The sequence below is a fragment of the Eumetopias jubatus genome, unplaced genomic scaffold (genome assembly GCF_037043125.1).
Source record: "Eumetopias jubatus isolate StellerSeaLion01/CBP00866 unplaced genomic scaffold, mEumJub1_p1.0 scaffold_11, whole genome shotgun sequence".
Lineage (NCBI taxonomy): Eukaryota > Metazoa > Chordata > Mammalia > Carnivora > Otariidae > Eumetopias > Eumetopias jubatus.
In genome coordinates, this window is record NW_028274817.1 from 67,009,413 (window position 1) to 67,024,416 (window position 15,004).

The window sequence follows — 15,004 nt, forward strand, 5'->3', positions numbered from 1 at the left end:
CTGCTTGGAGTCAAATACTTATATTCCAGGCTGATGATATGGCCATCACGCTGAGGGGGCGCATTCTCTCAAAAAAATATCTGATAGTCTACTATGAGCTCGCTGGTGTTATAACAATAAACAAAAAAATGAGGTTTACTGCTCTTAAGGGGTGGGGTAAACAAATAATATACTTTCAGATTAAGTATTTTAAAGAAAATTACGCAGGTAAGGGAATGGGGAAGTTGTTATTTTGGATAGCGTGATTAGGGAAGACTCCTCTGGGGAGATGACAGTTGAGGAGAGGCTGGGTTGATAAGAGTAAAGACATGAAGGAAAAATATTCTAGCCTATATAAAGTTGTAGAGGTGGGAACAAGTTTGGTTTTGTTGGAAGAATAGTAAGAAAGCGTGTAGCTGGAGTGTTACCTGGAAACAGAGAAAACAGAAAAATGGAAAAAGAAACACGGAAACACCATAAAAACTTGGGTAAGGTTGATTTTCTAAATTAACTCTGAAAACCGGAGTGGGACGCTGTGTGGCTGGTTCCCTAACTTCCTTCAGGCATTACCATCTAAGAAAGGCCTTTTGTAACTGTCCTTTTACAAATTCCTCAACGTTATCAGATTTTCCCACCCTTTTACGATCATCGCCCCTTTCCAAGTATTTCAGAAAATTACCATCTCAGAGAGGCCATCTCTGACCAGTCTTTAAAATCGCAATTCCCGTTTGCCCCCACCGGGCACTCTCCCACCCCACCCCCTTTCCTCTGCTTTTTCTCCCTAGTATTTATCACCAAATAGATACACATAGATTTTTATTAATTACTGTCCCTTCCCCGAGTATGAGGAACCATGAGAAAATAGAATATAAAGAACCACGAGAACTGGGCTTTTGGTCCGTTTTAATTTCCGCTGTATTCTCAACATCTACAACAATGCTTGACATACAGTTGGCACTCAATAAATGTATGTTGAATATAAGGTAAGATGCTGTACAAACTAGTCTGACCTAATTGTGTGATCGACGTCAGGTTGGACTAATATCGCATTTCGCGCTCTCTGAGAAAGGCTTCAAGCAGTCAGAAGGTGACATTCTTCAGTTTTTAAAACCGGTAAAGCTCAGGTTCCCACAGTCCTCAGAACGCGAATTTCTCGCCACAATTCAAAATGGCGGAGGAGGGTGGGGCCTGTCACATGGTGGGCGTCACAGCAGCTCTCCTTTTCCAGACCGCGGCCCGCCTTGCCGCGTCGTCGGCTGCCCCCTTCTTCCTCCCGCCGAGCCTTTTCGAGGAATCGCCTGGGATTGGCTAATAGGCTGGGAGTGGGGCTGCGGAGCCGGGACGCGGCATCATCACTTCCTGTTGTGGGCAGTCGTTTCCTGTCGCTGCTTGGTAACAATGGGGAAGATAATGGCTGCCTGAGCAACGTCTCCGAGCAGGCGCTGGGCTAGAGGCGGGTCTCAACCAGCGACTCATCGGAGGCGGGCTTGAGAGCAGCGGCAGGGGAGGCGCGCAGGAGCCTCGGCGGCGGCGGCGGCGGCGGCCGAACCGACAGAGTCGGACCCGACACTAAAACCGAGTAAGTGAAGCCTTGGGAAATCCTCTTGAGAAATGGATGGAGAGCGAGGGGAAGACAGCGGAGCCGCGGCTGCCGTGTTCTCTCAAAATGGCCTGAATGTCGCGTCGTGGCGGACGCTCAGCACCGCCTCCGGACCCCAGGCGCTGATTGCTGCGGGGGGCTCCGTGGCGTAGTCGCCGCTGCCATTTTAGTTGGGTGTATAGTCACAGTCTCTTGAAGAAGGGGAAGGAGGTGGGTAGTACTTCCTCTCCGTGGCGGTGCGAGCTAAAGCCGGGGCCCTCCACAGCCTTAAGAATTTGGGGGAGGCGATTTTTGAGTGTTGGCCTCAGGCATGAGAATCTTTGATCGTCTCAGGTTTTTCTCTTTGGTTCTCTGGAGGCTTCCCTCGTCTCCCCACCCCCCTTTGGTATGGCGGGCTTGGGTTTGGGAAAAGGGGAAAAAAAATCAGGCTGCTCTAAGTCAGATGCTGGGAACTCTTGGGCCTTTAGATTTCCCAGGATTTGCAAAACCCCATTTTGAGCCCTTCTCCTGGGCACTATCAATTAGGCGCCCCCTGGGGCCACGATGACATCTTCCCTGAGGATCTGGGGCAACTGTGGTTTACTCCCTTACTCGAATAACCCTGGCATATCCTTTGCCAGATATCACTGCAGGGATCCCCCGAAAAGGCAGGGAAAAGCCGTTGCGTGTTTGTTGTTTTTTTCCCTGGGTAAGGGTGGGAATTGGGCCAAATGATTTTCAACTTAATTTCGGTTCAATCCGGCAACAACCCAACCCCTCCCCCCTCAAAAAGAAAAGCCTAAGGGTCTCGGCTTCTGCGGGCGGTACCTGCCACGTACGCCGTAGCTTTAGTAACTAGTATTAACCGGTTGGGCTTCTGCTTCCTGAATACTCAGTCCCTTTTTGCCTTATGCTGATTAATTTCAAGATGGAGGAGACAGCCACGTTCCTTCCCTAGACAGTTTCCCCATACTTAATTCCACAGGTTAGTCCGGGAATCTGAGGCCTAGCAATCTTGTTATTTAGGTCATTCTTTTCGTTTGGGGGCAAGAGGAAGCGTTTATATCAGGTTGTCATCCACCATTTGCAAGGTCCCACAATAATTTTTTGGTGCAAATGAAGAGCCCGCATTTCCTGAATCAGAATTAACCGCAGTCGCTTTGGATGATTGAAGGGAGGAAGAAATAAACGTACTACTAGTCGTTTCTATTACTAGAATCATTTATTTGATTCTTCGTGATTAAAGACAAAATTACTCATATCATCCTATCAGGTACATTATGTCCATCCTGGATGACTCGAGACCAGGCAGGCACAATTATAGCCCCCCAAAAATCAGTTTCTAGATTATAAAAATGAAGTACCCAGGAAGACCAATCCAAATACTTTTTAAACTATGATTTTAGGAGACTGTTAAACTGAAAAATGTTTCATTCTTTAGCCTAAACGTCCTGATGATCGTTCATACTTTAGTTCCTGCCATAGGCTACTATAATGTGCCAAATAAGTCCTTGAAAGTAACTATCAGAATCTGAAAATATTACTGGTCTGTTAAGGAAAGGCCTATTTTAAGCAAGCTTATATTAAAAGGTAGGTTGGCTTTCAGCCTTTAAAGGAAATCTTATATCTAACACAAGATTCCTGGTTTCCTCTGACCTCCATCTCCCCAAATATCCTAATAGTAATATTAAATTAGGTTGGGTTATGGGGTGTGTAACTTAAAATATATAGGATTTTTTTTTAGGATGTGTCTATTTCATAGAAAATGTATATCTTATGAAAGAGGAAGAATAATGGATTCTTTTTTTTTCTAGAGCAGAGAGTGAAGAAAACTAAAATCCAGTTTATTGTATTACAATACTATGTCATAACAGTCAGGTAATTTATTTCTTGTTGCGTCTCATGATTTTTGTGTAGAATGCATGTTTAAAAATATTTATTCTGTTTTGCAGGCCCTGTAATTGGATGGGCTTATTTGATATATGTTTGTTGGTGTTGGGCATTCTTCATGATGAGAATGGGTATTTTTTATTGGGAATTCAAAGGGTAGTGTGCCTGAATAGCTGGAACTCCGCTAGCGTTTTATCTGTGAGTCTTCCTCTTAAAATAATGTCTGAAGTTTACCAGTACCCGTATAAGACAGAAAGAACAAAATGGAAATTTGCTGCCTTAAATCATTGTTGGGGTGGGATGGGTCTAAATAAATAGCATTTAAATGTTCATTGCGTAACTAAATGAAATATCAGTAGAATATCTTACAGGAATATAATCCTACATTATTTTGTGTGGTGTTCATTTTTTTTCCTTCAAGATCCAAAAAGTCATAATTGATATGTAATACTCTGATATTAACTCCTTTCATCATCATCATTGTTAAGGTAACCACATAAGTTATTGTCTTAGCCAGGATGCTTTTAAGAGCAAAAGGGACATTATTAATAATTATGCCTGGACAACAGGTGCAAACCAGGACTGCCCCAGGCAAACTGGGATGGAGTTAGTTAGCCTAAATTCATAACTAACTTGTATTGAATGCTTAATGTGCTTTGTCCTGTGCTTCACTTGCATGACTTTGTAATCCTCACAGCAAAGCCTCATGAGGATATTAACTATTTTACAGAGTTAACTGAGACTCAAAAGAGGTTAAGCAATTTGTCCTCAATTAAATAGCTAATAAGTGGTAGAGCCCCCATTTTAACCCAGGTCTCTCTGATCCTGAAGTCACTAAACTTTTATGCCTCTAGACTTAATTGCTCTCTAATTAGATTGCAGATGGAAAAAAAAATAAAGGTTGTAGTAAAAAAAAAAATCTACAGGTTATGTCATATCAAAAACTTTTGTTCCCACTTACAGAGAATCTGGTTTATGATGCAAATGAGACTTTTTTAGTAATTACTCTCTTCCCTTTTTTATGGCATGGCTTCTGTTTCAGCTATTACTGCTTGTGATATAATTTGATACACTTAATTTAAAATCAGAAATGGTTTTAAGAAATAGCTTAGTGAAGCGATATTTAGAAATGTTAGGTTGGTTGGATATATTCTTTCAGGTTAGTGAACATCGATTTCAAAAAGTATCAGTTTACATAATCCCTTGACATTCTGATAGCCAGTGTAAGAAAGCAATATTACTTCCATGTCTATTTTTTCCTTCATTATTTTTTCCCACCCTTGAATATGGAAATTTCCCAGATAATCAAACAGTTCATTTTTCCTGTCATCAATTGAGATGTTTTTTAATATGAAAATCTTGGCAGTTTTGAATAATTCAGGAATATGTTTATGAACTTGTGGTTTTGTTTCTGAAGTATATAGTTGATCTTTTTGTTGTAGATTTTCTGACCCAAGACTTTCAATTTCATTAGTCATAATTGTACCTACATACATGTGAGACAAATATCTATAGACAGTTTGTGGTGTGTATGTAGATTTGTGGACTTTGTGCAGTAATTTCACAACTATAGATTGGGCTACTATTATAACGTTTGCATGGTGATGAACATGATACTTTATGGGGGGGAGATATTTGTGTTCAATGTTTTAAACTTTCTTTAGAATGAAAAATGGTCTCTTTCCTCTTACTCTCCACTTAACTGTAGGGAAAAAGAAGTTAACTCTTAACTACAATTTTCATCTTTTTTATTGACCAAAGTTCCTGTTAGTGTCAGTTACATCTAAGGTGACTGTATTAATTTATCCAAGCAAGAACGTTTTTGAGAATGAAAGAGGGCCGTATTAATAATTACTGTGGGATAACAGGTGTAGATTGCTACTCTTCTGGACAAACAGGACATATGGTCACTTTTGTCATCATTGTAGGATGTAGGATCACTGGTTCAGGAAGCACAGTTGTCAGCATGTGTGGTTCTGTAACACAAAATTGTTTTCCTCAAATAACAAGTCATTTGTGTAGATAATATTTTCTTTTTTGGTCAAGGGATTTTAATTTTAAAACTTTGCTTCACTTATTAAGAAGTTAATTTTTGATGGAAAGCTCATGTTCTTAAATTAAGATAGTGCCTTATCGAATAACACCAAAATTGCTGGTAATCAGTGATTTTACATTAATAACAACACGTGAACATTCTGGGTTTTTGAGTCATTTTTTGACTTGTTGGGAATAATGAGAAGGCACAATTGAGTTTGTGTGGATAAGACCAAATTCTAATTTAGTAACGTAGCTCAATAATAAAAACATGAAATGGGTAATCGAAGATTAAATTTACTGTCTAAAAGTACTTGAGTGAATAGAAATGTCATCATAATGGTTTCCTTTTTTAACTACCTTATTCCTGTGAACTGGCAGCATTTGGTTTGATCTCTGTCCTCTGATTTGTTGACGTTCTTATTAATAGTCTTTCTATTTAACTGTTTTAGAGGATTGTGATAGAACTGTTCGTGAGCTGCAAGGCAGTAGACTTCCTGCCAAGAGATTAGACACATGAGGGACGTTTCTGAATCCTTTTTTTTCTGCTGTCCTTTTCAAGTGGTAATGATAGAAGAATATAAACGAGGCTAAAGTAACACTGCCATGCAATAATATTTTATAATTTTGCATTGCTGCGATAATATCAACAGTGGTAGAAGTCTTGGTACCATCCTCTGACAGGCCAATATTGGAAATAATCAACAAATTGTGTGGATGGTGACAGGTATCATGCAGTAGGTAAAGGCATTGAAACTTCAACCCTGTCCTGTTTTTAGAGAGGGATGCTTTATATTTGTTTTGAAAAAGGTAAGATAGTCAAAAAAAATGGAGATAGAAGTGCGTAAGTGAAATGGTAGTGAGAAAAGCACAGCTTTTTAAGCTTGCATCCTATTCTTTAGTTTTATTTTTATTACCGTAATGTGACCTGGGTTATATTTTATTCATAGTCACAGATTCATAGAACTGGGAGGTACCTTATGGATGGTTTTAATCCAGTGCCCTTAATATTGATAAAGATCCTGAGGCACAAAAGGTTACATGAATTGACCAAATTTACATAGCTGGTTAATGTTACAGCCAAGACTAGAACCCAGTATCTCCTATTTTTTCCTTTTCACAGAACTAAATTCCATCCCTTTTACTGATAGGATTAAAAAAAGTGATTTGGTTGTTAATCATCTTTTATTTGTCTGTTATAAATGCTGTAAAATTTTAATTAAACATTTTGTGTATGAAGAATTCTCAACACTTTTGGTGACTACATACACAATGGTACTTTATACCCTGACCTCAAATTTAGTGGTTCTTTGTGGTTTGACTTTTCTAAAAACTGCATGAAGTATTTTTCATTTTGGCAGTGGTATTACTGAACTATTTTCTTTATTGACAAGGATCACATGTCATTAGTTTTCATTTATTCTCTGAGGTTCTTCATGAAGCTCTGTTGCAAACAGAATGATGTTCTTTTTCAGTATGACACATTTTTATCTTGATACTATGATTTTTTTTAAGTGGCATGTTCTGCTTTAGAACACTATTGAGTTTGGAGCTTGTATGAACACAAAAGATGAAGATGCTCAGGATACTTTGGTAGTTAGTTGATATTAGGTTACCTTGATTCCTTCCTCTCACTATACCTTTTGTTTTTAACATTATTTATTCCAGACTTAATAGATGTGGCTTATTTTTAAATTGATATTCACACAGACATTTGAATTTCAGGATTTAGTTTTGTGAAGTCTTTTGTTTAACAGTATATTTTGGTGCCATAAGTCTCCTTCATTGGGTACTGTGATGCGGTATGTCTATTGAATATAATATGTGTGTACTTAGCACCAGGTCTCCAGACCCATTTGTACCGAACGATATGGTTTTTTTTTTTAAGATTTTTATTTATTTGTCAGAGAGGAAGAGAGCGCAAACCCGGGGAGCGGCAGGCAGAGGGAGAAGCAGGCTCCCCGCTGAGCAAGGAGCCGATGCGGGTCTCTATCCCAGGACCCTGCAATCATAACCTGAGCTGAGGGCAGCGGCTTAACCGGCTGAGCCACCCAGGTGTCCCCTGAATGATATGTTTTAAGTGACTTTTCACCCCAATATAACAAAATTACATTTTTTAAAGTTTGGAGTACATGGCTGAGGAGAATTAATGAAATACTTTTAACGGTGGTCAGAAACATAGTAAAGCTGCATAACTTCTAATAGATGATAATGACTATAGAAGAAATGGAGATCACTAACCGTGCTTTCAAATTTTCAAGGTGAATAAAATCTGTTTTAAATTCCCTGATTACAGAATAAACCTCAGGTTTGGTTTTCTTGCTGGCTTGTCCTCCCAGAGTTGAATTTACCTGCCACAGTCACATATTCATTGACCAAACGAGTAGTTTTTGAAATGACTGGGCAAAATTTCTAATTTGGCTGCTCATTTCCAGGAATGGATTTGGATATATTGGCACACAGTACTCTGAAAGAAGGTTAATAAAATATGCTATTTTTTGTTTGTAAAACAAAAATACTAAAACTTGACTTACTTAAAAATAAGTTTATACTGCTTATAAAAGGGGTTTTGTTGTTTTGGAAGTTTTCATACCCAGAGTGGACATGGTATAAAAAGCTCATAGTGAGGTTGAATACTTTAGACATGCCTATTGGGATTGAAGGAATGTGTTTTAAAGTCTATAGTTCTGGGATATTATTGGGAGACAGTTGTTCATTTGTGAAAAGTTGACTGGATTTAGAATTAGGAGACCTGGATTTAATTACTGGCTCTTTCCACTTACTAGCCACATGGCCTTTGGTAAATCACTTTCTCTTTCTATACTTCTTTAGGTGCAAAATAGAGGTGATACTCTTCTACTTCCTGGGATTATTGTGAGGATTAAATGAAATATAAGTGGAAGGACTGTGTAAATACATGGTGGTGGGTATTGTTTATAACTAGGGAGAGACTTAAGTGATTTAACAATTACGTATTCTCTTAGATTGTTTTATTGGTAAGCTTTTTATGGAAATATTTAAGTTTAAAAGTGGGGGCTGATGCTAATCATATACTTAATCCAAAATTTCTGACTTATGCACATGAGTATTATACCTGAGAGTAAGATAACTGAGGAGATTGAAGATTCTCTTTTTTTATGATGATAGAAGGAGCCCAGGAGTGTGGGAGGATCCTTCTTTCCTTTTACTAGGTAAACTGGAAGTGTATTGCAGTGTCCACCATAGAGTAGACTCTAGAGACCCATTTTGGTAACATAATTCTTTATTAAAATTTGACACCAAAATGGAGAGAGCTCTGTATTTGATCATTTGAATTATGGTGTCCTGGCATCTTTGGCATGCTTTAGCCATTAAAATGTTCATTCTTCACTCACCAGTGGTGATATTACATCTACCAGGGGCGGAACTTGTGATTTAAATTTACTATATTTTTCATTTTGTGCCACTTAGGTAGTAAAGGGACTGCTTAAAATAAGACCAACTTTGTGTGTGGGGGTCGGGAGGTTGGGGGTTGTCTGTGTGTAAGATTATTTTACAAGGTGTTTGAGGGCATTGCTTACATTCAGGATTTCCTTTTTTTTCCCCAAAAAATGTAATTACTTCTAGTCCAGGGGAACTCTGCAGGTGTTACAGCCATAACTCAACCGTTAAATGTCCTCAAAGGGTAAAGGTGTCTTGTCAGTGCTGAAATCTCTTGACCCCCATTCCCAGCCTAGGGGAAATGCAGAGTAAGACAGAAAGGAGGCAAATGTAGGGGAGCAAATCAGATTTTTTTCTCCCTGTTCCCTAATCAACTACAAAAAAAAAAACTGCTTTAAAAAAAAAGATTTTATTTATTTATTTGACAGAGAGAGTGAGCAAGCAGGGGGAGCGGCAGGTAGGCAGAGGCAGAGGGAGAAGCAGGCTTCCCGCGGAGCAGGGAGCCCGATGCAGGGCTCCATCCCAGGATCCTGGCATCATGACCTGAGCCAAAGGCAGGCACTTAGCTGACTGAGCCACCCAGGCATCCCAACAAACTGCTTTTTTAATGGAAACCTATACCTTAGCAAAAATATCGTGTGTTCTGTTTATTGAAGCCTTGCTGGTCTGGTTGCAGTTTTGAAATAAAAAAAGTGTGTTGCAGGGATGTCGTGGGGAAATTATTTTCCTTGATTTTCTCTGGTATATGTATGAGAGGGGGCAAGGATAGCAGGATGTGATTGTGGAAGTAATAGTGATTTGGACAATCCTGTGTTGCTTTGTGAGTGTGTCTCATTAAAATGTTGAATTTAAAGATAAAATTAAACGAGGATAAAAATTCTTTTTGCATGGAATCCACTAACCCCTCAGGTCACCGGGCAAGAGCTATTTAGGGTCCAACAGTCCCTAAAATCACAGTGTCAGTAGGGTTTTGAATAGAGGTATAGTGTTTTAGCTCTAATTAGCATGAGGAAATGACAGAAATTCTAAAAGGTCAAGAATGAATCTTGAACACTGGTGAGCATAGGAAAGAATCATCTATTCCATGTGTATTTATAGAGTATTCAACATTATTTTATTTTTGGAAAACAGAGGACGTAGAAGTCATGGGTTTATAGAGTGTGAACAATATATTGGGAACACCTTGAAATTCTTCCCGTATGTGCGATTTCTCTACCTTAAAATTTTTTTCAAATTGCACTGTCCAGTGGGGTAGCCACTAAGCACATGTGGCTACCTGACACTTGAAATGTCACTGGTGTAACTGTGGAACTGAACCTTTAATTTTCTTTAATTTTAACCAAGTTAAATAAAAAGTGAAGCAGTGTATATTTTCTCATTAAACACAACCTTGTTGTTTTGATAGGACTACATTTTACTTTAACCATTGAAAATTTTGTATCCAACTTGAGATGTGCCATGAATATAAAATACCACATTTCAAAGACTCACTATTTAAAAAGAAGAATGTAAAACATCTCTAGTTTTTTTTTATATTGATAACATGTTGGAATGATACTTTGGTTATGTTGGGTAAATAAGATTCATATTATTTCAAAAATATAAAAGACCACATAAGGCACAAGGTGCCACTCTTAGTGGCATAAACACTGTGTGAAGAGATGAAAAAATTGCTAGCTGAGCTAGTAATAGCTTCTTAGGAGGTAAGATTTCATTGAACCTTAAAGGGTGAGTGAAATGGGGAGAGACTGAGAAAGGGCTGAGGGAACAGGGTTGGTAGAAGTGTGAAGGTAGTAAAATACAAGGTGTGTTGGAGGGCGGGGATGGAACAACTTAAGTGGATTGGTCTTATCAAAGTGTTAAAACAAAATTGTGGCGCTGGAATATGTACCTTCATAGGACCCTAGGCCCAGAATAGAAAACCAAGAGACTTTCCCATCCTTAATGACATTTTAGTCCAAAGGGTCTTTTGAAGTCGGTCTGTTCAAACTCCTACCTAATAAGGAATCTTCACTTAATATCCAGCCTGTGCTTGAATATTTCCAGAGAATGGGTAGCTTGCTTGCTTCAGGAGGCTGGTGGCATCTCCACTTTTGGACAATTTAATCGTTAGACCATTGGATTAAGAGAATTATCTGCTTCCATAGTTCTTCAGCTAGTGGCCCTAGTTTGATTCTGTGGTTCTGCTTTCTTTCATGCTATAACTAAATATTTGACATTGGTAATCATGCCCAGTATTAGTCTTGTCTTCAGGCTAGACATATCCAGGTAATTCAGCGTTTCCTTTGTGGTGTTCCTGGCTTATCATCTTGGTCACTCTAGAGCTGAACAACAGGTTGCAGTGGGTCTGTTACTACTTTTATTTGAGCACTGTGGTCTGTGAAAGCAATATGGGACTCTGTTAGGTTCCTTAGCTAGGTCAAACGAGCTTTTTATTGAGTTTTTGTTAATTAAAAACTTTCAGGTCTTCGTGTGAACTGCTTTTGTCACAGGAGTAGGTTTTCCCCCTACTCTGTACTCTTAATGTGGGTTATTTTAGCTTGATAGTTCTTCATAAAGTGTTCAGGAAAGCACATTTACCATCGTTTTTGTTGATTTCAGCTCATCCTCACAATCCACTGAGAATTCAGAGTATTATTTGTCATATGCATACATCTTCATTACTAACTCCCAGCTTTGAATTGCTTAGATTTGGTTAGCATGTTTTTGACGTGGCTTTTTTTTAAATGCTAAAGACAGGATTGTTTGCAGGTTAACATTGCTCTATAACCTTTGAGGATGGTATTTGACAGCTGTGAATCTGTTAAACTGTATTGTCTTCAAGCTCTTTGCTACCCAGACTGTGATTCTAGGATCAGCAGCCCTTGGAGGCTTATTTAAAATGCAGGTTCTCAGGCCCCATCCCAAATCTACTGAATCAGAATCTGCATTTTAACAAGATTTCCAGTTGATTCGTTTGTATGCTGAAGTTAGAGAAGCACTGATCTAACCTCCATTTCTCTGTGATGCTAAGGATGTAAAATCTCCTCACACTCTACAGAAATCAAGCCAGACTAGTCAGCAGTGTTTTCCTCACATGTACCTATCGAAGAGGTTCTCAACCCTAACTGCACAATAGAATTATCTGTGGAATTTTTTAAAAATACTGCTGTCTGGCCAACCCCAGAGAAAGTTTTCCAGGTGATTCTAATGTGCAAGCCAAGGTTGAGAACCATCCCTAGGTCAAGCAAATGGGGTTAATTTGGCAGTGAACCCCACTTCTGGTGAACACATTTACTTCTACATGTTTGCAATATGTCTGATAGTCTATTGCAGAATCCCCCCTAGGTTTTTTTTTTTTTTTAAGATTTTATTTGACAGAGACACAGCGAGAGAGGGAACAAGCAGGGGGGAGTGGGAGAGGGAGTGTGGGAGAGGGAGTGTGGGAGAGGGGAAGCAGGCTTCCCGCTGAGCAGGGAGCCCGATGCGGGGCTCCATCCCAGGACCCTGGGATCATGACCTGAGCTGAAGGCAGACGACTGAGCCACCCAGGCGTTTCGCCCCCCCCCCCAGGTTTATTGTCAGATTTTGCTGTGCTACAGTTTATAGACCACTTTTATTTGAAGATTTGGTCAATTCTAAAATCTAGTCTTTTTAGCATCTCTCCTGTTCTCTGTGATTTTTCAAAGATTATCATTAGAAGTTTTGCAGTTTGGGGTCTTGATTCTCTCTTTGAGAAGTTTGTTTTTCCACTGTTTTCAGTTAGGAGGTGAATTCCTCGTTGAATAAAATAGAAACAAAACAGAAGTTGAGTGCCTCTACTCTTCTTCTCCTGTTCATATACCAGTTTCCCCACCCACTCAATACAGGACCCCTTTCTTGTTTCAGATTATGTTTTTCTTTTTTTTTCTTTCTTTTCTTTTATTATTATTATGTTTTTCAGAGCCATTTTTAAAATCTCCCATATTTTTGCAAGTTTCTGTTCCACATGGGCTTTAACCTCCCTGACACTGTTAAGACTTTGTGCCGTTCTTAAAACAGTACTTGGTGTGTGTGTTTTCTATTATCTTTGGTTCATGTTCTTCAAATGTCAGAACTTATCAGACATTTTTGTCTTCTTTGAAGATTTATGTTTTGAAAGCCTTTCAACCCTATGGAATTGTACTTTTTTATAAATTATTTTGGGGGCACCTGGGTGGCTCAGTTGGTTAAGTGTCTGACTTGATTTTGGCTCAGGTCATGATCTCAGGGTAGTGAGACTGAGCCCTGCATCAGCCTGCTTAAGATTCTTTCTCTCCCTCTCCCCCCCCCACAGATGCTCTCTCTCTCTCTAAAAAAAAAAAAATTATAAATTATTTTTAGAACCATTTACTGATCCTTCACAAGTGGACTTTGTCCTAACTTTCATGTTGTTAACTTTCAAAATATTAAGTTCTTAAGAACATTAGTGAATGTTACTGGTGGTTTTATTTGGTTTGAAGAATTATGGCTGAAGTATATTTTTCCTTTGAGCTTTTCTGTATTGTTTTAAGTTAGCTGCTTACTGTTCCCAATACCAAATTGTATTCCTTAGCTACATATGGAAAAATTTGGCTTCCTTCTGTTTTTTTTTTTCATTGCCTGGCCTATATAACTTTAAGCTGTTGATTTCCAATCTTGTTAAGGTTTCAAGTTATAAAAAACCAGACAGGTAGAGAAGCCTCTTTGTTTTTCTTTTTTCACTATCTGAAAGAGGGTTTGTTTTTATTTTTCCCTTTAGTATTGAATTATGAACATCCAGATACTTTATATGTTATGTGTGGGATTAAATCTTAGTATACCAATATAGATTACCTCTTCCACAAATCAGATTTTCGTATTTTCATGGACTTAACTTTTATTTTTTCAGTGTGCACTTAAGGGCAACTTGGGGTTGGAAGGAAAAGAACTAGAGGCTGAAAGTTTTTGTTTGGAGTCTTGTTTTAGATTGCTTACTATGTTGTTGATCATTGGAATGGTTAATTGAGATTAATAGAAAAGCCAGGTGGTAATTTGTTCTTTTGCTATGCTGATCAGAAAGCAAAATTGAGCATATTACATAGTTATTTAGATATAAAGAGAAGCCCAAATTTCTACAAAGTTTTTCTTGATAAAACTCAAAATGTTATAATAATAATGGATTGGTGTTTTTGTAATAGAGGTCGAATAACGAGAAGAATGGCATTCTCTTTTGGAGGGATAACATTTTGCTTAATCGGGGTAAAGATATTCCTCATCAAAGTTATTTGCAGATGTTTCTCTACTGTTACTGACTTGAAATGAGATTTTCCATATTTCATTTTTGATAATGTCTTTCACACATACAGGTACAAGAAAACCTTGGAGATATTGCAGGTTCAATTCCAGACTAACGTCATAAAGCAAATACTGCAACAAAACAAGTCAAATGAGTTTTTTGGTTTCCCAGTGCATATAAAAGTTTTGTTGATACTGTACTGTAGTCTGTTAAGTGTGCAATAGCATTATGCCTAAGAAACAACACATAGCTTAATTTAAAAAATGCCTTATTGCTAAAAAGTGCTAACCATCATCTGAGCTTTCAGCAAGTCATAATCTTTGCTGGTAGAGATTCTTGGCACGACATTGGCTGCAGCTTCAGCATCAGCACTTGCTGCTTCACCTTGCACTTTTGTGTTACAGAGATGACTTTTTTCCTTAAACTTCATGAAGCAGCCTTCAAAGTTCTCTTGTGCAGCCTCCTTACCTCTCTCAGCCTTCATAGAATTGAGGAGAGTTAAACGGTGTTGCTCTGCATTAGGCTTTGGCTTACGGGAATGGTGGAGCTGGCTTGATCTTCTATCCAGACGACTAAAACTGTCTCCATATCAGCAATAAGGCTGCTGAACTCTCTTATCATTCATGTATTCACTGGAGTGAATTTTAATTTTAATTTCCTTCAAGAACTTTTCCTTTGCATCCACAGTTGGGCTCTTTGGCCCAAGAGGCCTAGCTTTTGGCTTACCGTGGCTTTTGATATGGCTTCTGACATGGCTTCCTCACTAAGCTTAATCATTTCTAGCTTTTGATTTAAAGTGAGAGAGATGTGTGACTTTTCCTTTCATTTGTACACGTAGAGGCCATTGT

General features: G+C 38.6%; 1 protein-coding gene across 2 annotated transcripts in view; it reads left to right on the top strand.

Moving 5' to 3' along the window:
• The first annotated feature begins 1,354 nt into the window (after window positions 1–1,354).
• Window positions 1,355–15,004, top strand: part of RLIM (ring finger protein, LIM domain interacting) — a 33,591-nt gene continuing 19,941 nt past the window's right edge. The window contains exons 1-2 of one of the 2 annotated variants that reach the window (XM_028101444.2): window positions 1,355–1,558; window positions 3,373–3,436. The gene's annotated coding sequence lies outside the window, so the exon portion shown is untranslated. The remainder of the gene's footprint in view (window positions 1,559–3,372; window positions 3,437–15,004) is intronic. The other variant, XM_028101443.2, reaches the window with a different exon arrangement.